This window comes from Mustela nigripes, chromosome X, assembly GCF_022355385.1.
Source record: "Mustela nigripes isolate SB6536 chromosome X, MUSNIG.SB6536, whole genome shotgun sequence".
Lineage (NCBI taxonomy): Eukaryota > Metazoa > Chordata > Mammalia > Carnivora > Mustelidae > Mustela > Mustela nigripes.
This window is the reverse complement of record NC_081575.1, coordinates 29497050-29518899: the sequence shown is the minus strand read 5'-3', so window position 1 is coordinate 29518899 and position 21850 is coordinate 29497050. Positions and strand designations below refer to the sequence as shown.

Sequence of the window (21850 nt, the reverse complement as noted above, 5' to 3'; positions counted from 1 at the left end):
GTCTTCTAGCTGGTCTAACAATTAATTGACATGAGACATAGTAATGGGACAAAATCAGATTTAATTACAAGTGTACAGGGAATCCACACAGACATGAGATTCTAGATAGTTGGGACAACATGAGGTACATATGTCATTCGGAACTAAGGAGAAGGGAATGAGGTCTGAGACTTGAGAGGCAAGGAAAGCAACTCACAGGAAGATGAAAAAGAGTAAGTGTTTGGGAAATAAGTATTTGCTGGGCCATCTAGAAATAATGGGTCACAGAGAGGACCTTGATCAAAAGGTCTTACTAGGTTCCTCCCTGTCTACCATGTAATATTAAAATGTAGTTCTCTATATTGATCACTTTCTTTCTGGAAGAAGTCCTTTATCTATATTCTTTGAGACAGTTAGGGAGAAGATCAAATTGTCTTTCTGAGCCCTTTGGGCATTGGTTATTTTCTGCTTAAAATAATCTTTCTGTCAAAGAGGCACATCTTGGGGTGGCCTGCCCTTGACCCCTACATGTGGAAAATAAAAAAACACATACTTAAACAATGGGTCAAATTTTAAAAAGTATATTTAAAAAAGTATAAAAAAGTATATAGAAAATATCTTGATACAAGTGAAAAAGTAAGCACAACATATGGAATATATGAGCTGTAGTAAAAGCAGTGTGGAGATCAACTTACACTTGTAAACAGTGTGTTTATTTTTATTTTTAAAAGTTTTATTAGTATTTTTTAGGGGTGGGGAGGAGGAGGAGAGGGAGAGGGAGAGAGAGAAACCCAAGGCAACTCCATGCTGAGAGCAGAGCCTGATGCGTGGGGCTTGATCTCAAGACCCTGAGATCATGACCTGAGCCAAAATCAAGAGTTAGACACTTTACTACCTAAAGCAGCCAGGCTCCCCATCACTCTCTTTATTCATTTACTTTTAAGATTTTTATTTATTTATTTTATTTCAGATTGAAGTGAGAGAGCACAATCAGGGAGAGTAACAGGCAGAGGGAGAAGCAGACTCCCCACTGAGCAGGGAGCCCTATGTAACTCCATCCTAGGACTCCAGGATCACAACCTGAGCCTAAGGCAGATGCTTAACCCACTGAGCCTCCCAGGCGTCCCCTACTCTCTTTATTTCTTATAGGTCTTTCAAATACTCTGTTTTCAAACACTCTGACTTCTTGAGTCAGTTTCACTAGTTTGTGTCATTTTAGGAATTTGCTCATTTCATCTCTTATCTAATTTGTTGGCATACAGTTGTTTGGAGTATTCCCTTATAATTCTTTTTAAATAAGATTATTAGTAATTTCCCATTGTTTACTTCTGATTTTAGTAATTTCTGTTCTCACCTTTTTCTTCTTTGGAGGTCTAGCTAAATGTCAATTTTGTTGATATTTTCAAAGAACCAACTTTGGGTTTCATTGATTTTCTCTATTTTAAAATTTTCTGTTTAGTTAATTTCTGCTCTAACGCTTACTTCCTATTCTACTTTGTTTGGGTTGAGTTTGCTGTTGTTATTCTAGTTTTTTAAGGAGATTGTTGATTTGGTATCTTTATTTTTTTTTAACATTTATTTATTTGACAGAGAGAGAGACACACAGCGACAGAGGGAACACAAGCAAGGAGTAGGAGAGGGAGAAGCAGGCTCCCCGCCAAGCAGGGAGCCCCATGTGGGGCTCATCCCAGGACCCCAGGATCACGACCCAAGCTGAAGGCAGACACCCAACAACTGAGCCACCCAGACACCCTGATATCTTTCTTTTTTGGTGTAGGCATTTACAGCTATAAATTTCCCTCTAAGTACTGCATCTAATGTTTTCGTATGTTGTCATTTTCGTTCATCTCAAAGTGTTTTCTAATTACCATTGTGATTTTTTTCTTTGATCCATTGGTTATTTATACATTCTTTAATTTTCACATATTTTTACATTGACCAAACTTCTTTCTGTTTTTAATTTCTGTTTCTATGCCATTGTGATCTCAGACATGCTTTGTATGATTTTAATTCTTTAAAATACACTGAGTCCATGCCAAGACACATAATTAAAATGTCAAAAATTAAAGATAGAATCTTAAAAGCAGCCAAAGGAAAACAGTTCCATACAAGAGAACACCCATACAACTCTTAGCTGACTTTTTAGCAGAAACTTTTGCAGACCAGAAGTGAATGAGTGGAATGATATATTTGAAATGCAGAAAGAATAAATTTACAACCAGGAATACTCTACCCAGCAAGGTTATCATTCAGAATTGAAGGACAACCCCAGACAAACAGAAGTTAAATGAATCTATCGCTACTAAACCAGCCTTACAAGAAATGTTAGAAGAACTTATCTAAGTAGAAAAGAAAAGGCCATAAGCAGAAGAAAATTGTGAAAGGAAAAGATTGTGCAGTGGTAAAAACAAACCTATAGTAAGATTGTAAAGGTGGCAGATCAGTCATTTATAAATCTAGTGTGAAGGTTAAAACAAAAGTAGTAAAATCAATTATATCTACAAAAATAAGTCAAGAAATAGGAGTCATGGCTTTGAAAGTTATTTCCCATGATCTCCTTATTGACCACAAATAAACTTACAAAAAGAAATTAGTTAAGGGATACACAAAATAAAATGATGTAAGATATGACATCACTTACATAAAATGTGGAGGGAGGTGAAAATGTAGATTGTGTTCAAACTTAGCTTAACAATCAACTTCATATAGACTGCCAGATGCACAGGATGTTATATACCAACCTCATAGTAACCAGAAACCTATAACAGATACACAAAAGATAAAGAGAAAGGAATCCAAGCACAGCACTAAAGAAAGTCATCATACCACAAGACAAGAGAGCCAGAAAGGAACATAGAAGAACTATACAATAACCAGAAAACAATTAACAAAATCAAAGTAAGTACATACTTATCAATAACTAGTTTAAATGTAAATAGATGGGGCGCCTGGTGGCTCAGTGGGTTAAGCCTCTGCCTTCAGCTCAGGTCATGATCTCAGGGTCCTGGGATCGAGGCCCACATCGGGTTCTCTGCTCAGCGGGGAGCCTGCTTCCCTCTCTCTACCTGCTGCTCTGCCTACTTGTGATCTATATCTCTCTGTCAAATAAATAAAATAAAATCTTTTTAAAAATGTGAATAGATTACAAGTTCTATCAAAAGGCATAGGGTGACTGAATGGGTAGAAAAAACAAGACCCATCTATATGCTGCCTACAGCTGACTAATTTCAGACCTAAAGACACCTGGAGAATGAAAGTGAAGAGATGTAAAAAAAATTTCATGAAAACAGAAGCCAGCTGGGGTAGCAATACTTCTATCAGACAAAATAGGCTTTGAAAGAAGGAGTGTGTTAAGAGACAGGGTATTACGTAATGATAAACGGATCAGTTGAATAAGTAGATGTAACCATCTACTTATGTACCTAACATCTGTACACCTAACATAGGAATACCTAAATATATAAAGCAAACATTAACGACATAAAGGGAAAATTGGCAGTAATAATAGGGGACTTTAATGCCCCACTTATATCAGTGGACAGATCATCCAGACAGAAAATGAGTAAGAAAATAGTCACTTCAGATGACACATTAGACCAGGGAGACTTAACAGATACATACAGAACATTCCATCCAAAAGCAGCGGAATACACATTATTTTCAAGAACACTTGGAACATTTCCCAGGATAGATCACATTTTAGGCCACAAAACAAGTTTCATTAAATTTAAGGAGATAGAAATAATATCAAACAGATCTTTTAAAAAACAAACAGACTCATAAATACTGAGAACAAACTGATGCTTGCCAGAGAGGAGGTGGGGGGCGGGGAATGGGTGGAATGGGTAGAGGGGATTAAGAGGGGAAAATTCCAGTTATAAAATAAGTGTTGGGACACCTGGTTGGCTTAATCAGTTCGGTGTCTGCCTTCGGCTCATGGATCGAGTCCTGCATCGGTCTTCTTGCTCAGCGGGGAGTCTGCTTCACGCTCTGCCTGCTGTTCCCCCTGCTTATGCGCACTCGCTCTCTTCCTCTCCTCTGATAAATAAGTAAATAAAAATCTTTTGAAAAATAACAAATGTCATGGGGATGAAAAGTACGGCATTAGGAATATAGTTAATCATATTAATAACTTTGTATGGTGACTGATGGTTAATACACATATCATGGTGAACATTTTGTAATGTTTGGAAATGTTAGATCACTACGTTGTACATCTGAAGCTAATAGGATATTATTTGTCAATTGTATTTCAATTAAGAAACGTTTCAATAAGGTGCTTCTCGCTGCACAGTGTTAAGTAGCGAGGTTGGTTTTGTGCCCAGAGTCCATCTGCCTCACACTCACGTGGCTGGCCCTTCCAGGATCTGTTTGCTGAGAGGCCCCTGGCTGGAAATCGATCAGCCTTATAAAGCTGTTCTGGGTGTTGGCAGCCTGCTGCTGCTAGGCCCTCCATAAGGATGGATGCTGGGAAGGAAACTCAACTTCTGAGTCCAGTGACTGCATTTCTCATACTGGATGCCAGGCTGGGTCTGCATTCCTTTCCATCCTACACCATGCCCCCTGGTTGGTCCTGGTCTCCTGTCCCAGAAGCCAAGGACCTGGGCATCCTTCTGCTTTTCCATCCGCAGAGGCTGCGAAGGCAGGCTGCAGGCTGAACACATGATGACCCTCCCTCTTCACCGTTCTAGCTCTGCCTCCACTCAGCGCTCTCCTCCTCCAAGCCAGCACCGTACCTTATAGGCAGAGGTGGTCATTCCCTGAATAGGGGGAAAATGGAAGCCAGTGGGCCATGCTGGGGGGTGACTGCCGGGGACCTTTGGGGCCTGATGATCCAATGGGGCAGGACAGGGTCTGAGGGTGGCCAGTTGCTGCAGGAGTCAGGAGCCTAGGTCAGGACTCTTGTGCTCCCCTTCCAGAGGCCACTGGCTGCCCACTGTGACAGAGAGAGGGTTGCCGGCACCCTGTACCGTGAGCTGCTGGAGTTGCGGGCTGAGCTTGCGGCGTGGTGCTCCTCGGAGCAAATAGGTTTTCACAGGAAAAGAAAGTGGAGGGGATGGGAAGCACTGAGTATATGGAGCACTTCCTCGCAGGCCCCGCTTAGTGGTCGAAGCTTACGTGATACCAGCTAGCTGCTGACTGGGTGCCCCACTTTTAAGTACACCTGTGTTTCCATTATGCCCAGAGGAAGTGAGCTGGTTGCTTTCCTGGCCGTCCATGGGAAAGGGTTATGAGCCAGTTTCAGAGACGGCCTTCTCCATGCCAGCCATCCCTTTAAAGGATGGGTTCTGATTTCAGAGCGTTACTACTCAACAGGCATTACAAGGCATCACAGAGGTAGTGAAATTGAAGCCCGGTTAGGGGAAATCCTTGGCCAAGGTCAAACAGTGAGTTAAAGACACAGCTACATACATTCATTCACTCATTCATCCATTTATGTTTTCATCAGGCACTGTTTCCATAGCTGTTGTGTGCCGGGCACCGTGTTAAGACACTGGCGGTGTAGCAGTGCTGAGACCAGCCAGGCCCTGCCCTCCTGGATTCCCTGGTCCCCAGTACAGAGAAGTGAATGTGCTGATGACCATTTAGATTTCTGGGATTGGGGGTCAAGGATCAAACAAGTCTCTATAGACCAGTCTGCCTGTACTTCCAGCCTCCTCTCCCCACTCAGTCCCTGGGTTCTGGTCACCCGGGCCTTCAAAACACACCAGCCTCACCGCCACCGTGGGTCCTTTGCACTGGGCTCTCCTCTCTGCCCAAATGCTGTTCCTGTACGGCTTTGCATGGCTGCTGCCTCCATAGCATTTGTGACTCTGCTTGGATGCCCCCCCTCAAAGCCCTCTCTGAGCCCCTGACTTAAAAGCCCCCACCCCCGCAGTGTTGGGTCCTTTGCGCTCTTGTTTCATTTCTGGCTCCCTCCTAGAGCCCAGCGCTCAGCACTTCAATGTGCCTGGCGCGTCGTAAGTGCTCGTGTCTGCCAGGGGTCTTAAAGGCTCAGGGATTCCTCTTCCCTGAGGCCTCTGAGCACCTCAGGTTTGAAATCTTTAAAGAGGGCAAACACTCTCCTTTTACAAATAGTACACGGAGTTGCAGCGAGAGGCAGTAACTGCTGGAATCCCTAAAGTTGCTACCCGAGTCTTGGGGACATCGGAGCCAGTCCTTTGGACGTTTCTTCTCACTGCGCTGAGACCCGAAGAGGCTCTTCTGCCCCAAGGACTCTGAGTTCGAAAACAGCAGATTCTCCGTTTTTGTTAAACGGGGCGGATCTTTGCCTTTGTTTCTGAAAGATCGCTTTGCTGGATGGTTGATAGTTTCGTGCATTTTGAGCACCTTGAATGCTGTCCCCTTCCATCAGATGGACCGTTTGTGCACCAGCTCCCCACGGTCATCGTTCGCCGGCTGTTCCTGGGAACACTGAACTCCCGGCACTTCCAGCCTTCCCAGCACAGGCAGAGGGGCCTCAGTCCACAGAGGAAACAGGGGGCAGGTGGATGCCGGACCAAGTGCGTACGGCTGGGGAGATGTGCTAGGACACACACGTCCCCTGCTGTAGATGACCTGCCACGCTGACACAGCAGCAGGGCCACGCTCTGGGCCCAAATTCGTGTGAAGGCCAATTCCATGTTCTTAGCCTCTTCTTGATTCCACGAGTGGAGAGATTGGCCAAGAATAGCAGAAGTTTGCTAGAGGATTTGTCCAGATTACTTACCTGCACTGTTTCTCATTTACATATTCCACAGATTGTTAGGGACACGGGCTCTGGTGCCTGTCCTATGGTCAGGCTTTCAGGTCACAAAGCTGAACCAGGCATGTTTCCTACCCTCAAGTTAAATGTGTTTGCTGCTTAGATGGACGTCTAAGAGGATAAGCCCACACTTTGTTCCCCATCATATCTGTGCTAACTAGGGAGTCCTTCCTGGAGGAGGTGTTGGCCAAGCACTGGAGAGGACCTTTGGGGGCATCAAGCCTATTCATCGCACGTTATGGACGTTATGGGTGAGGGAACACAGGACTGTAGCAGAGGAATGGCCTGCAGAAGAGGGCAGGGGCGTTCCAGAGGCCAGCCTCCGAGTGGCTGTGTCCTCCCTTGGGCTTTGGTCACTGTCCCCGGTTGCAGCCCCTTCACCCTGTCCGGGAGCTCTTTCCTTCAAAGGGCTGCTGACTCCAAGCCTCTTCTCAGAGCCTCAGCACCGGGCCATTTTACCTTAAGCAATGTCAGCAGCCTCTCCTGAGAGGACTGCATATCCTGCTGTGGGAGGAGGTGTGCGTGTACACCTCCGGCTTGGAGCGCGAGAGGGCATCTTAAGGTTTGCTGAGTTGCTTTTTCTCCTTTGGATTTACATAGTCCTCAGTTGAGTCCTGGAGGGGAAATGAGCCATAATGGAGAAAAGGTTTAGAAAAAAAAAAAGAATTTATTTTCTATTTCCAAACCCTACAGCCTGAATTTCTCCAAGAAACTATTTACAGATGCTTTCTACCCCCACACAGCTTTTGCAACTGTAACAGGTCTGTCTTGCGGGGGTATGGACCTAATGACCTATAACACAACCCATTGTGGGTATTTGGCCAGTGGTACATTCGAACTCCCCTGAGAGGAGTTGTTACAGTGACCTACCTGGTCTACTCGATCTGGCTCTGCAGGGGGCCTTCCCCCGTCATCCAGTCCATTCCCTTCATTCGCCAGATAAGGAGTGAGGCCCAGGGCCTCTGAGGGACCTACTCAAGGACTCAAGAGAGCTTCCAGAGGGGCTCCTGGGTGGCTCAGTGTGTTAAAGCCTCTGCCTTCGGCTCAGGTCATGGTCTCAGGGTCCTGGGATCGAGCCTGGCATTGGGCTCTCTGCTCAGCAGGGAGCCTGCTTCCACCTCTCTCTCTCTCTCTCTCTCTCTCTCTCTCTCTCTCTGCCTGCCTCTCTGCCTACTTATGATTTCTGCCTGTCAAATAAATAAATAAATAGTCTTTTTTAAAAAAGAGAGCGAGCGAGCTCCCAGAGCTCAACAGAGAGAAGGCCAGCTTCTGGGCGGCCTTGTCCTCCTTTCTGTTTGTAAGGTCATTCCATCTTTTGGGCAACACGCTCAAGTTCACAGCCAAGTTCCTATCCTAAGCACTTACTACACTGTCCTACCCAGAACTCTTTCACTTAAAGGGGGGAAGACTCAAGGCCAGTCCCCCAGTCAGGTGCAGAACCCTTTGGCCTCTCAGAAATGTAAACACCTCCCCTGCAGGGCTGCAGGGGCTCCAGGAGTTGGTTCTTGCCAGCATGGAGAGCCTTGCAATCTGTACTCTCCCTGCTAAAGGCCGAACGTCCCACCACAGCTCTAGTTTCTCCCTGTCTTCTTGCGAATAAACCTGTTTGCCAACTGGTACTACACTTGACCAGCCACCAGCTATGCACTAAGGGTGAACCGACTTTCTTAGAAAAGTGGGCCAATAGCTTGGAAACTGTTCTACTGATATCTTAGAACCCAGGAAAACAAGACTCCTGAAAGCGTGTTCTGTCTTGTTATATAAAGAGACGTGAGAGATTTCAGATTCAGGCATAGATGGCATAATTAGTACCCCTGTCCCCCTCCAAAGCACAGCCCCCAGACAAAACTAGGGCTCTTATGAGAACTGCAGAGTTGGGGCATAATTTTCTATTTCAAGGCCAAGAATCTTGGTTTAGGAAAAATAATGGAGATAAGGCAGAGAATAAGGATTCTCTGTCCGGTACCCCTTGAATTAGGGAGACCAAAAAAAAAAAAAAAAAAAAAAAACCTAGAGAAGAAAGAAATCCTTGGCAATAGCTGAGCCCAGACCTGTTGGGGCTGGGGACATTGGTGGTTAGGGAGGGCTGACAGGTATGTACTCCCCCGGCAAGGAAGCCAGTGGGGCACTGGGAGGTAGCTCTAACCAGCTGGGCTTTACAAAAGAAAACCTAAAAGGGGAAACATTCATTTGTAAATTCAGATTGATATGTAAATTAGCCCCTAACAGCGCCTTCCAAAGTCCCCATCACAGGGCCAAAAAAATCGAGTTACCTCTATTTAACTCCACAGGCTGTCCTAAGAGGTTTTATTGTGATTAAAATATTCATGAAGAATGAGGGAAAATCGGGACCGAGAGGAAGTTTTGCAATGTGATTTTCCCAGCCTAGGTCACCAAGCCTAACACCCAAGAAACACAAAAAGATGCCTGCATTTCTTCACCTTAATCAGAAGGAATTCTCAAAGATGTCTTGTGAATTCCATGGACATCAAAATCTCATCTCCAGTAAGGAGCCAGACAGAAATATTAAAAGGTGCTAAACTGGTTCTTCTGCTACTTATTTAATATAAAAACTTGGACTTTGGAATCTCACCATGGCCAAATTTGTTAGGTGAATAGACGCTATAGTCTTGAAACATTGCTTAACTCTCCCACTCTGGTGAGTGTTCCGGGTTTATTCATTCTGAGCTGGAAGCAAGGAGGTTAGCTACCCCCCCCCCCCCAAGCCCCACGGACCCGGGCAACATGTGGGGTGTGAAGGGATGAGGAGGTCATCTTCACAGTCATTGAGTTGCTGTCCAAGAGTTGCAACCACAGCCAAGGCCATAAATCGTGGTCCGTTCACCTCACTGTGCTCTTCCTCACCCTGCGAAACATGGGAATGATGCAGTCCATAGGCAAAATAAAAACGATGCTTTGAATAACTCCGTTAACACCCTCCTGATATTTCAGGCACCCTGCACAAATTGGCATATTCTCTCTCCTAACTGGTCGCCTTGTAATATTGTACATTAGTCTCTCAACTAGATAGAATCACATGGGCTCCTTGGTTGCTCAGTCAGGTAAGCATCTGACTCTTCATTTCAGCTCCGGTCATGGTCTCAGGGTCATGGCATGGAGCCCTGTGACTGGCTTTGTGCTGCGGGTGGAGCCTTCTTGGGATTTTCTCCCTTTACCTCTGCATCCCCCCCCCCCCCCGCCATTAAAAAAAAAATAGAATCACACTAGAAGAGAACTTCCATTCACCATGATCATGCACTTATTGCAGGAAAAGGCAGATATCCAAGAAAATCATTTTTACTTTGCTAAGTCCTGTTGTTTTTTAAGCTGTTGTTGGCATTGTGTTTTGTTTCGTATACTGTTTAGAGGAAATCACAGGGGTTGAGCGTTGAGCACACAGTCTAATAGCTTTCATGTTTTCCAGCTACAGTCATGGCAATGAAGTCTGATCTCTGGAATGATGTCTCTTAGACACTACAACCTCACGGCAATTCCTCAGAACATGCCATACTCATTTCTGACCCCCCATCTTTGCTTGTGCTGTTCCCATTCCAAACCCTTCCTCGTCTAGCTCAGTCATCTGGGTCTTGCCTATGTTCTCACATTTTCTGCCTCCTTTCACTCACCTCTTTCCTCTTCCTTCAATTTCTCAACCTTAACCGCCCAGTTGTCTCCCCTCCCCGAACCCTATAGGCCTGAAGCATAGATCACTCATTAAGAGACAACAGCTGTAACATGGTCTCCCATAGAAAACTGTTTTGTGGGTGTCATACTTATGTTCCCTACCTGCACAGTGAGCACTTGAATTTTCAGATGGGGTGACATACATTTTTCTTTCCCCATTTGAAGCTGGGGTGGTGCTTTACCTGTAGTAAAAAAAAATGAGCAGTGATTATAATAACAGCCGAAACTTTTGGCAGGCTTACTGTGTGCCAAGTGTCGTGCTGAGCAATATGCATGAATCAGGGTTATTGCTATTTTGCAAATGAGAAAGCAAAGACAGGAGAGGGTAATAATTTGCCCAGATCACGGAGCTGACGAGTGGCACAGTGGAATTTATCCATCACATATTCTGTTCGGTTTGCTAGACTCTGAGAAGAAAATGGCTTCATGAATATTTTCACATATCTTTTGTTTTTAAATATTTATTTATTTGTTTTAGAGAGAGAGCACACAGCCGTACGTTGAGGGTAGGGGCAGAGGGAGAGGGAGAAAGAGAATCTTCAGCAGACTCCCCACCGAGCACCGAGTCCAACATGGGACTGGATACCATGACCCTGAGATCACAACCTGAGCCAAAATCAAGAGTTGGACGCTTCACCGACTGAGCCACCCAGGGGCCCCCAAAATTGTTGTTTTTTTTTAAGAAGAGAAAGAAAGCCATCTCCCTTTCCTGAGTGGAAGTCAGTCTAGGAACACACAATGTCATTGCAGTTTGGAAATCAAACACATTAAAAAGCAAGATAAGATCAAAGCTTGAATATGACCAACATCTCTGCTCATTTGAATTTAACATTTCCAAGGTAGGCCTATTTTGATGACTCTTTCAGTTTATTGGTATGGCTTAACTAACAAAATATAAAAACTAACTCGTGGATTATTTCCTTTAATTTCATATACCTGTATTCAGAAGTTGAGTTCTTTCTAGAAACAACTAGAACAAAAAACATTTTCCCCATTGAACGCAAACTGGTGCAGCCACTGTGGAAAACAGAATGGAGATTCCTCAAAAAGTTAAAAGTAGAACTACCGTATATATGATCCAGTAATTGCACTACTGGATATTTACCCAAGAATAAAAGACACTAATTTGAAAGGCTATATGTACCCCTATGTTTATTGTAGCATTATTTATAATAACCAAATTAACTCAAGTGTCAAGAAACAACTCAAGTGTCCATCAGAAGATGTGGTGTACACACCCACACACACACACACGCACAGTGGAGTATCATTCAGCCATAAATATGATGAAATCTTGCCATCTGTGACAACATGGATAGAACCAGGGGTATTATGATAAGTGAAATAAGTCTAATTCAGAGAAAGACAAATGCTATAGGATTTCACTCATATGTTGAATTTAGGAAACAAAATAAACAAAGGGAAAAAGAAGAGACAAACCAAAAATCAGGCTCTTTAACTCTAGAGAGCAGATGGTTACCAGAGGGGAGGTGGTTGGGCGGATGGGGGAAGCAAGTGAAAGGGATTAAGAGTACACTTACCATGATGAGCACTGAGTAATGTATAGAATTATTGAATCACTATATTGTGCACCTGAAACTAATATAACACTGCATGTTAATTATACTGGAATTTTAAAAATTAAACATAAATAAATAATTTTTTTCAAAAGCAAAAAAAATCATTTTTTTCTTTCATTATCCTATGATACTTTTTTTTAAAAGATTTATTCATTTATTTATTTGACAAACAGAGATCACAGTAAGCAGAGAGACAGGCAGAGAGAGAGGAGGAAGCAGGCTCCCCGCTGAGCAGAGAGCCTGATGTGGGCCTCCATCCCAGGACTCTGGGATCATGACCTGAGCCAAAGGCAGAGGCTTTAACCCACTGAGCCACCCAGGTGCCCCTATGATACATTTTGATGTTTGTTAATGTCATATATACCAGTAGCTACTCTGATATACCCCCTCTGTTCCACTGATAAGTAGTGCCCTTTTGAGCCAGCATTAGTCTTAACAATTAGTGTTTCGTGTTTTGTTCTAATAAATATGTGGTCAGTTCAATCTCTTACATACTTACTATTCTTTTGTTTCTTGCTTATTTTTCCATTTTAATTGAAATTGTGTTAAAATCAGAAAATTATCTGGAGCAAATGGTCATACGTACATATATGCTGTCTTTCCATCCAAGAGCTTATCTGTAGTGAATCATTTTGCAAATAACACCTCCAGCTTGGAGGGCTGGACCAGGATGGAGAGGAGTGATAAGCCTTGCCCCTGGTATGTATTACCGGTCCTTATTTGCCAGTCACTGGGTTAAGGGCTCAGTATCTGTTAGGCCATTTCCTTCTCACAACAGATACTAATATTTTCATATTAGATTTCAGAAAACAAGAGGCGAAGAGCATTAATCTGCCCCAGACTCAAACCCATATTCTGTCGGCATTGCTTAAATCTCTCAGTGGTCCCTAATCTCCCTTTAGCAACGGGGTCCAATTCTCTTTGTAACATTCAGTAGCTAAGTGAATGTTGTGCAGAAGCTTCTCTTTACACTGACCTAGTTAATTTATTTATATTTATTTATTTACAGATTTTATTTATTTAACTGAGAGGGAGAAAGAAAGCACAAGCAGGGGAACAGCAGGCAGAGCAAGCAGAGGGAGAAGCAGGCTCCTTGCCGATCGAGGAGCGGGATGTGGGACCAGGATCCTAGGATTATGACCTGAGCTGAAGGCATCTGCTTAACCGACTGAGCCACCCAGGTGTCCCTACACTGACCTCATTTTGCTCAGACCTTAACCTCCTTTCTCTAGGAGGCCTGGTCTTGGTCCCTTTCTTTCTGACATCCAGAACATAGAAGACAGCCTTCTGGAACTCAGTTGCTTCCATTTGATAGAGTCTGTATCACTCTGTCCACTCCTGCCCACCCATTTTTGTCCTTCTGCCAGCATCTCATCTATCTGTAAAACACTTGGGGATCAGGAGATGTTCGGAAAACATCAAAAAGGGGGCGCCTGGGTGGCTCAGTCGATTAAGCATCTGACTTTGGTTCAGGTCGTAATCTCAGGGTTCTGGATGGAGCTCACCCAGGAGCCTGCTTCTCCCTCTTCCTGTGTCACTCCCCACGGTCATGCTCTCTCTGTTTCTTGATTAATTAAATATTAAATCCTTAAAAAAAAAAACTATTGTGGTGATGTTACCACAGGTATATGCATATGTCCAAAATTGAAATGTGTACTTTAAATATATGCGTTTTTATGATTAAGTATACCTTAAAGAGGCTGAAAGAAAGCAACCAAAGTTTTTAGTAAATTTGGTAAGCTTTGGTGAATTAAGTCATATGGTAACTTGATCCTTCAAAGAATGGCCCACTTGTTGACTTGGTCATTCTGTGACTCAGCTTTTGGTGACATGGCTCTCGATGAACTGACTTGGAGACCAATCTGTGCCTTCTAATACCAAGCAAATGACGTAGGATTTTTATCCACAGATAGATCCTCTTGAGAACTTCCTGGTGGAAACCAGTGCTCTATCATGAGAAGGAAAATTCTGGGATTTTATCTTCACATAACTGTGGGAACAAATCACTCTTGACTTTCCCTGGACTTTTCTAGTTCCTTTCGCCCCTTACCTTCCTAGTAACAGGCGAATTGGGCAGAAGGGGTGGGGTGTAGGGGTCTAGGAAGGTTTGGGGTCTGGGTGGTCATGGGGAGAATGACGCAGGTCCTCTGTGCATCCTGCTCTTCACAATCCCTGGTATGTGTTAGTAGCAGCGGCTGCTAGAGGAGGCCCCCCCTCCTCCCGCCACAAGCCCCTGACGTCTTTGTCTTTCTGCATCTTTCTGCGTATGTTCCCCAGAGTTCCCAGAAGGAAAGCTAATGAGTGCTGCCATGGCAACCACTTTAGCCAGGCAGGAAGTAAAGCTGTGACATTTCTGCCTGCTTGGGCTCTGTCAGGGAGGGGGAAGTAGGAGACAGTTGAGGGGACAGTGTGATTGGTCCTGGTAACTATCTGATCTCAGTAAGAGGACCGTTCTGTAATGTTCAGACCCTGTTTCTTTCCAGCAGGAGACTTGCAGAGCTTGGAGGGCTGGACCAGGATGGAGAGGAGTGATAAGCCTTGCCCCTGGTATGTATTACCGGTCCTTATTTGCCAGTCACTGGGTTAAGGGCTCAGTATCTGTTAGGCCATTTCCTTCTCACAACAGATACTAATATTTTCATATTAGATTTCAGAAAACAAGAGGCGAAGAGTATTAATCTGCCCCAGACTCAAACCCAGAGCTTCTGTGCTTTTTGCTTGGCTATTCCCAGATTCTGAGATCAGGGCCTCTGTTGTATGCTTGATGGTTTCCTTTAAAGGTACCTTTTACGGGGACACCTGGCTGGTTCAGTCAGTAGAGCATGCAGCTCTTGGTCTCAGGGTGATGAATTCAAGCCTCGTGTTGGGTTAAAAAAAAAAAAGTCTATTCAAAAAAGCCTTAAAAATAAGGATCTCTTTTACGAAACACAGATGACAGAGAGTATACAATAATGGTTATCAACTCAGAATCAGGAACAATTTACGTAGCACTTTTTTTTCCCCAAATTCCCTTGCCTAAAATGGGGATAACAATGATGCCTATTGAACAGGATTTTTATGACGATAAAATCAAGTGGTTTATTAAAAGATTAAGAACACCTGGTACATCATGGCCTTTTCCCTTAAGGTTTACATATTATTCCTGTTCATTAGTATTATTAGTAGGAGGAGTATAAATGCTATTCTTTTAAATGGTCTTAACTGGTGAAAGGAGAAGACCACAATCTGTGTCAGAACCCAGTTTTGTTATTTAGCCCGTGAAATCCGCAAGGCTGGGAGCCTCTGCCCTTAACCAGTGTGCTTTGTATGTGGAGTGGTTGATTTCTTGTGTTGAAACAACTGGTCTCCATCCCAACAAAGGCAAGTACTTTGCTAAGCGTTCTCTCTCTTCAGGAAGATCTGTTGAGCTCGCTGCCTGGAAGACAGGGCACGCGTCCAGGCCCGCCACACGCAGGTTGGCCTCCCCAGCTGGTACAGAGAGGTAAGTGCCTGGGAGTGCCAGGGTAGGGGTGGGGGGAGGAGTGCGGAAGGCGGGGTGGGAAGAAGGACCAACTGTGGACTTGGTCGCAAACCAGGGATCTGCCTCAACTTGGCCCTGTGACTTCGGGTGGGTGGTTCAGCTGTCCGAGCCTCCTCTGAGCAGTGGGATCATAATAGGGGTTGACAAGGCTGGAAAGATGAAATGAAGGAATTCATATAGAGCACCTGGAACAGGGCCAGGCTTGCTGTAGGCCTTCAGTAAACATTAGCTACCCCACTAGTGATGATTAAGAGCCTAACCAAAACAGACAGAATAAACAAGTAGGGGCCTTGGAAAGAGCCCACATGTTCCCTGAAGCTGGGAACATTTTCTCAGTACTCCAGGCACAGGTGTAGCTTGAGCTGTCACTGTTCAAGTCCGTGCCCAGCCTCCAGGGCCCGAGCGGGATACGTGTGGACGCCCGGCGCGGAGACTGCTGTCGGTGATGGGGCCCAACCTCAGCTCCGCTCACTTGTCCAGATCCCACAGAGCCCCTCGCACCAGTGGCTGTGAACCTGGCGGTGCCACAGCTGGCGCCCAGCCGTAGCCTTGCCCTCTCCCCGGGATCCCTGTGTACGCGTGTGGTGGAGGGGGCCCTGGGGACCTCTGCGACGGGAGCCCGAAACACCCAGCCCCACAGCAAGGGTTTTCCTAAGGGGCAGAGCTCTGAGCTCCTTCGTGTCATGCTTTGAGGACAAGGACAGCAAGACCCCCTGGAACCCCTGGCCAGGGTAAGTGACCTGGCTCCTGGCCCAAAACCTTGGCATGATCTTTCAGGCATATACAAGGGATTTGGTGGGTGTCCTGGAAAAATGCTGGTTTCTCCACATGCCACTTGGTGCACAGCCCTGTGCAGTGCATTCGCTGAGGGAGCTGCAGGCACGGACCACTGGTCAGCCATGAGCCCAGGTGCCTCTGTTTGTTCGGGGGCTTTTTATCAAGGGCCTATGGCAGAGGCCTTCCTCGGCCCCTCTGTCAAGGCCTCCTCATGTGGGGCCGTGGAGCACTTCCAGATGCATTTCCTCCACTCAGTACTCAGGACTTTTCCAGTCCTAGCCTTTTCTCTTCCCCTCCTCCTGCATGTGGGTCCCTAAAATGGCGGGAGCCTCCTGTTCAGGACTTCCTCCGCAGGGAGACCATTCCTCGAGGCTGCGCTAAGCCACTCAACCCTGGCTGGAGCCGTTCCGTGGGAGAAAATGGGACAGTGGGGTCACTCTGCACCTTCTCTGGTTGACCCCCAGGTTATACTCTCAAAGGAAGTGACTCAAGCCTTGACTGTTAGTTCTCTCTTGACTTCCTGTTTCAATCGACTGCTCTGAAACCCGGCGACTCCGCTCTCTCTGGCTCAACTCAGCTCTTGACTAAGAGGTGCAGTAAGCAGGGTGGTTGGTGTTGAGGAGCCTGAAGCCTGAAAACCTCATGGGGCACTTCACCAGGGGGTGCCGGCGTAGTCAGCTGCGGGAGGCGGAGGCTCTCACGGGCCACTTGGCCAAGGGGTGTCAGGAAGTGGCAGTGGGAGCCACGGGGCGTTCGTGGAGGATGGCAGCAAAGTGTCTGTCCGCCCTTCCTTCCACCCTCCCTCCCTCCCTCCCCCTTTCTTTTAGATTTATATATTAGAGAGCAGGAGCGGGAGGGGCAGAGGGACAGGGAGAGAGAATCTCCAGCAGATTCTGTGCTGAGCACGGAGCCCGACACGAGGTTCGATCTTAAACCCTGAGATCATGACCTGAGCCGAAATCGAGAGTCACCCCCCAGGTGCCCCGCAAATGGTTTATATACGCTTCTTGGTTCCGAGGTAAACCATTGGTCCTTCTCTTTAGCTCCCAACACCCTGGCTGAAATCGTTGGATGGGTCACATTCGAAATCCAACAGCAAGGGCCTGTAAGAAGCCGGGGAAGCAGTCCCCTCGCTATTATTTCTGGTTCTCTGAGGACGGGACGGGGAGTCGTCAGAGAGCACGGAAACTGAGTTGCACCTAATGACTGTTCTTAGATCTAAGCCTGTCCCTGGTGCCCGTGGACAGCCTGCTGGACAGTGTGTTATTGAGACTCGTGCTTCTAATTTAAAAAAAAAAAATGTAGAGCTCTTTGAGATCGCTATGTCCGGTGGTCTGAGGAGACCTTAGTAACTTGACTAGTTTGCGTCTGTGATGAAAGAGGGGATCTTGTTCAACTTCATGAGGGAAAGTGGCTCCGAGTGAGGTGCGTCACCGTGGACCCCCTCCTCCAGAGCCTTGACGGTAGCCACCCTGCCTGAGGAGGAGGAAGGGAGAGAGTGGAGGGTGGGGTGACAGAGATCCTCTTCTCAGCTCTGGGCTCTGACAGATTTGGCCACACAGGGTGAGGCAGTCAAGAAACCTGGGTGGAGCGCCCTTACAGAGCTATGGAGGCCCCCCACCACGCCTGGTGGTCTTTGGGGTCTGCAGTGAGGGAGCGGGAGCTGTATTGGATGAGATTTTTTACCAGGCGAAGATTTTTAGGTTTGTTCATGCCGGTCCTGCTGGTTAACGAACCCAATTAAACGTCCACCCAGTTAAGCTTCAGAATGAAGTTAAGTCAGTCAGTCAGCCACACAATCTGGACTTCACTGAGAAATTTCTGGATGCTGAGAAAGTGGCTACTGCAGAAATAGCAAATGGTGATCAGGAGCCCTCCAGTGGACTCTCTGGGCAAGAGCTTTTCCAGAGATGGCTCTGGGCCCAGTCACTCAGCAACAGGCCCTCAAAGGAGGAGATGGACGTACTCCCCACTAAGGCGCTGTGGGCCAGTACCAGCTCACGGGGGACTTGATACAGGGGCCTGCTAGGGTTTGCATGGCGATGGCCCTCTGCCTGTCCTGCTGAACTGGGGGATGCCTCCGAGAGCCCCCAGTGTCTTAGTGTCCTAGTTCAGGACAGAATTAGTGGCCCACTGCTGGGCCCTGTTGGATACTGAACACATGCTCGATGGTTGTGAGGTAATCTTAAGACCAGAAATCCCCATCGTGTCCCGAATCCCAGCAGATGTCTCAAATCACCTGGTGGAAGTGATTCAAGAGTCTTCCATACTAAAATATAAATGGTACCTGCAGGGATGTACAGAACTTGGCCTCAAGGAGGTCTCTTCACTCCAAGAAAAGATCTCAGGAGTGTCCCTCTGGCTCCCTGGCATATTTCCCAAGGAGGCACCGTCTCCACCAGACCAGTGAGGTCCCCAAGGTAAAGGCTTCCTGGACTACAAACGGGGCTGTTCACTTGCCTGCTTCTCCTGGTTAATAACAAGCAGGAACGGTGTGCGCTGTCATCCACACAGAGACAGATCTTTCCCTTCCTGAGTGTGGCAAGGGATGCTCGGTCTAACGGGCAGAGCTGCGTGCAGGATGGCTGGCTGGCTGGCCTGGCCATGTCCATAAAGGAGGCTCGCTGTATTTTCGCGACTGGTACACTGTGGCGAGTGGCCTCGACATTTTTGGGGGCCTCTGGCAAGACTCAGATTGGCATGTAGAGCAAGCCTCCCTGTGGGGACTAGCCCCTGGGGTAGAAATGAGTTCTGCTCCTAATAAGCTTCTTGTTACCTGTGTGGGTGCTCCTCAGAAAGGCCCCAGTGCTGACAAGGGGGGTACATCACAAACAGGCAGACTATGCTCGTCAACCACACAGGGAGACTGAAATGTCCTTTTATTTTATTTTAATTTTTATTTTATTTTATTTTTAAGAGTTTATTTATGACAGAGAGAGACGGCAAGAGAGGGAACACAAGCATGGGGAGCTGGAGAGGGAGAAGCAGGCTCCTTGCCAAGCAGAGAGCCCAATGTGGGGCTCGATCCCAGAGTTCTGAAATCATGACCAGAGCCAAAGGCAGAGGCTTAATGACTGAGCAACCCAGGCGCCCCTGAAGTGTCTCTTTACCCCAGAGCAAGCAGATCCGCTTCTAGGATCCACAGGAAGATGGCCATTGGGAATTCAGTGTAGGGAAGGAAAAATTCTTTCTCTACCCTTCAAGGTCTTCTACCTCGATTAAATTAAATTTAAATGAGACAGATTAATAAGAAAAAAAACCCAAACACTGTCATTATGTGGGCACAGAGGCCCAGTAATGAAATGAAGATCTCAGGAAATGACCAAAGTAGGCAGTTTTTATACTTTTTAGACCAAGAGACATTAAGCTTATGAAGAATTGACAGGATAAAGAAAACAGGTGTTTGGGGGCATGACTAGGGGATTCTAAGCAGAATTTAGACTGCGGTAGTAGATTAGGGGAAAAAAAATACCACAAGGTTTGTTTCTACTGTTTTCTCAGCTTTAAAGTCTCTGTCTCTGGTCGTAAAGATGTTTTTTCACTTCTTAGTACAAAGAGGGCATTTTTCATAGGGGGGATCAGTTTCCCTCTTTCTTGGGGGACAGGACAGTCTGAGTGTCCTTATATGAGCTACAACTTCTCTTTTAAAAAATCAGTATGCCAGGGGCGCCTGGGTGGCTCAGTGGGTTAAGCCGCTGCCTTCGGCTCAGGTCATGATCTCAGGGTCCTGGGATCGAGCCCCGCATCGAGCTCTCTGCTCTGCGGGGAGCCTGCTTCCTCCTCTCTGCCTGCCTCTCTGCCTACTTGTGATCTCTGTCTGTCAGATAAATAAATAAAATCTTTTAAAAAAAATCAGTATGCCAGCGTGGCACATTTTGGGGTGGCCTGCCCTTGGCCCCACATCGGAAGCCATCCTAGATGGGTCCCACGTGCCTGGGCTGCGGCTGGTGTCTGAAGAAAACACGGGGCAAAGCTCCTTGGTGTGGGTCCTGCCGGTGATTGCTTGGATGGGACACAGAAACACATGCAGCAAAGCGGAAGTAAGCAAGGGAGGTAACCTCAGCCCAAATCTGGATGATTTTCCAGAGAAGTCGTGCACACAGCACCACTCCTCAGCGGGAAAACGCAAATCAAAAGCACAATGAGATCTCACCTTGGGGGGCGGGGGGCAACATTGCCACGCCAAAATGTGTCTCTTTGGCACCAGGATTAATTTAGGCTGATTCTTTTTAAGAAACAGAAGACTCAGGAAGTTTTTCTTTTTACCTCTTTTTGCCTTTTCCACACTGCCTGGGAGAATTTAGATAGAGGCCCTCTTCCCAGAGCCGAGCTACCATCCTACACAGTGACAGTGTAATGTGACAGTCGCTGTGGTAGACAAGGAGGAACCAAGCCAAGCCTCTGTTAAAATGCCTCCCTGCGTCTTGTTGTTTCTTTGTGGCCCAGCAAATATCTGTTTACCAGATATTTATTCTTTTTCATCTTCCTGTGAATGGCTTTCCTTCCCCTTGAAGCCTCAGACCCCTCCCCGCTTCTCCTCAGTTGAGGAGGATGTACCTAACTTCATTTTTGCCTGTCTTTGGAATGTCTTAGGTCTATGGGGATTCCCCGCATGTATATAGTTAAATTTGTTTCTCTCCTATTATTCTGCCTTGTGTCATTTTGATCATTCAGCCAACCCGCCAAAAGTACCAAGAGGGGTAGGGAGAAACTGTCCCTTCTCTGACAACCTTACACTTGGTGAGATGGCTACTGTCAAAAAGACAGGAGATAACAGGTGCTGGCCAGGAGATGGGGACGAGGGAAGCCTCGTGCACTTTGGTGGGAATGTAAATTGGTGTAGCCACTATGGAAAAATGGCATGGAGGTTCCTCAGAACCTTAAAAATTGGATCACTATATGATCTGACAATCCCACTTCGGGTATGTTCATGGCAGCATTATTCAAATTATTCACAGTAGCCAAAACTTGGGAACAACCTGAGGGTGTGTAGATGGATGAAGAGATAAAGATATATATAAAGTGTGGGAGAGATATATAAATATATATATATATATATATATATATATATATATATATATATAAAATCTCTGCTGTCATTTGTGGCAACATGGATAAAACCAGAGGGCATTTTGCTAAGTGAAACAAGCCAGACAGAGAAAGTAAATACTGTATGATCTCATGCATATGAGATGCATATGTGGAATCTAAAAAAAAAATCAGATTAAACTCATAGAAACAGAGAGTTGAACGGTGGTTGCTAAGGGCTGGGAGAAATCAGATGTTTGTCAAAAGATGAAAAAGTTCTAGGGAGCTAATGTTTGGTGTGGTGGCCACAGTTGTTAATACTGTATTGTGTACTTGACATTTGGTGACCGAGTCTATCTTTTTCTCTTTTTATCAAGTTTTAGGTATTTATTGATGATTTCGTGCATTTAGGGGGAAGTCTTTCCTGGATAAGTGGAAAATCGTGCGGGTGGCTTCTGGAAGCCCTGCATTTTAGGCAGGTTTATAGTGAAACATTTCATTTAGAAGTCTGGACCTTCTTATTTTTTTTTTTTTTCT

The 21850-nt window shown here is 45.9% G+C and overlaps 1 long non-coding RNA gene across 6 annotated transcripts in view; it reads left to right on the top strand.

The window, feature by feature from the left end:
* Window positions 1–21850, top strand: part of LOC132006768 (uncharacterized) — a 58493-nt gene that overhangs the window by 29260 nt on the left and 7383 nt on the right. For 3 of the 6 annotated variants that reach the window (XR_009401216.1, XR_009401217.1, XR_009401215.1), the window contains 2 exons: window positions 14475–14535; window positions 15382–15469. This is a non-coding gene — a long non-coding RNA (uncharacterized LOC132006768). Of the gene's footprint in view, window positions 1–14471; window positions 14536–15381; window positions 15470–21817; window positions 21834–21850 lie in introns of those variants that run through there. The other 3 variants (XR_009401219.1, XR_009401214.1, XR_009401218.1) reach the window with 2 other exon arrangements.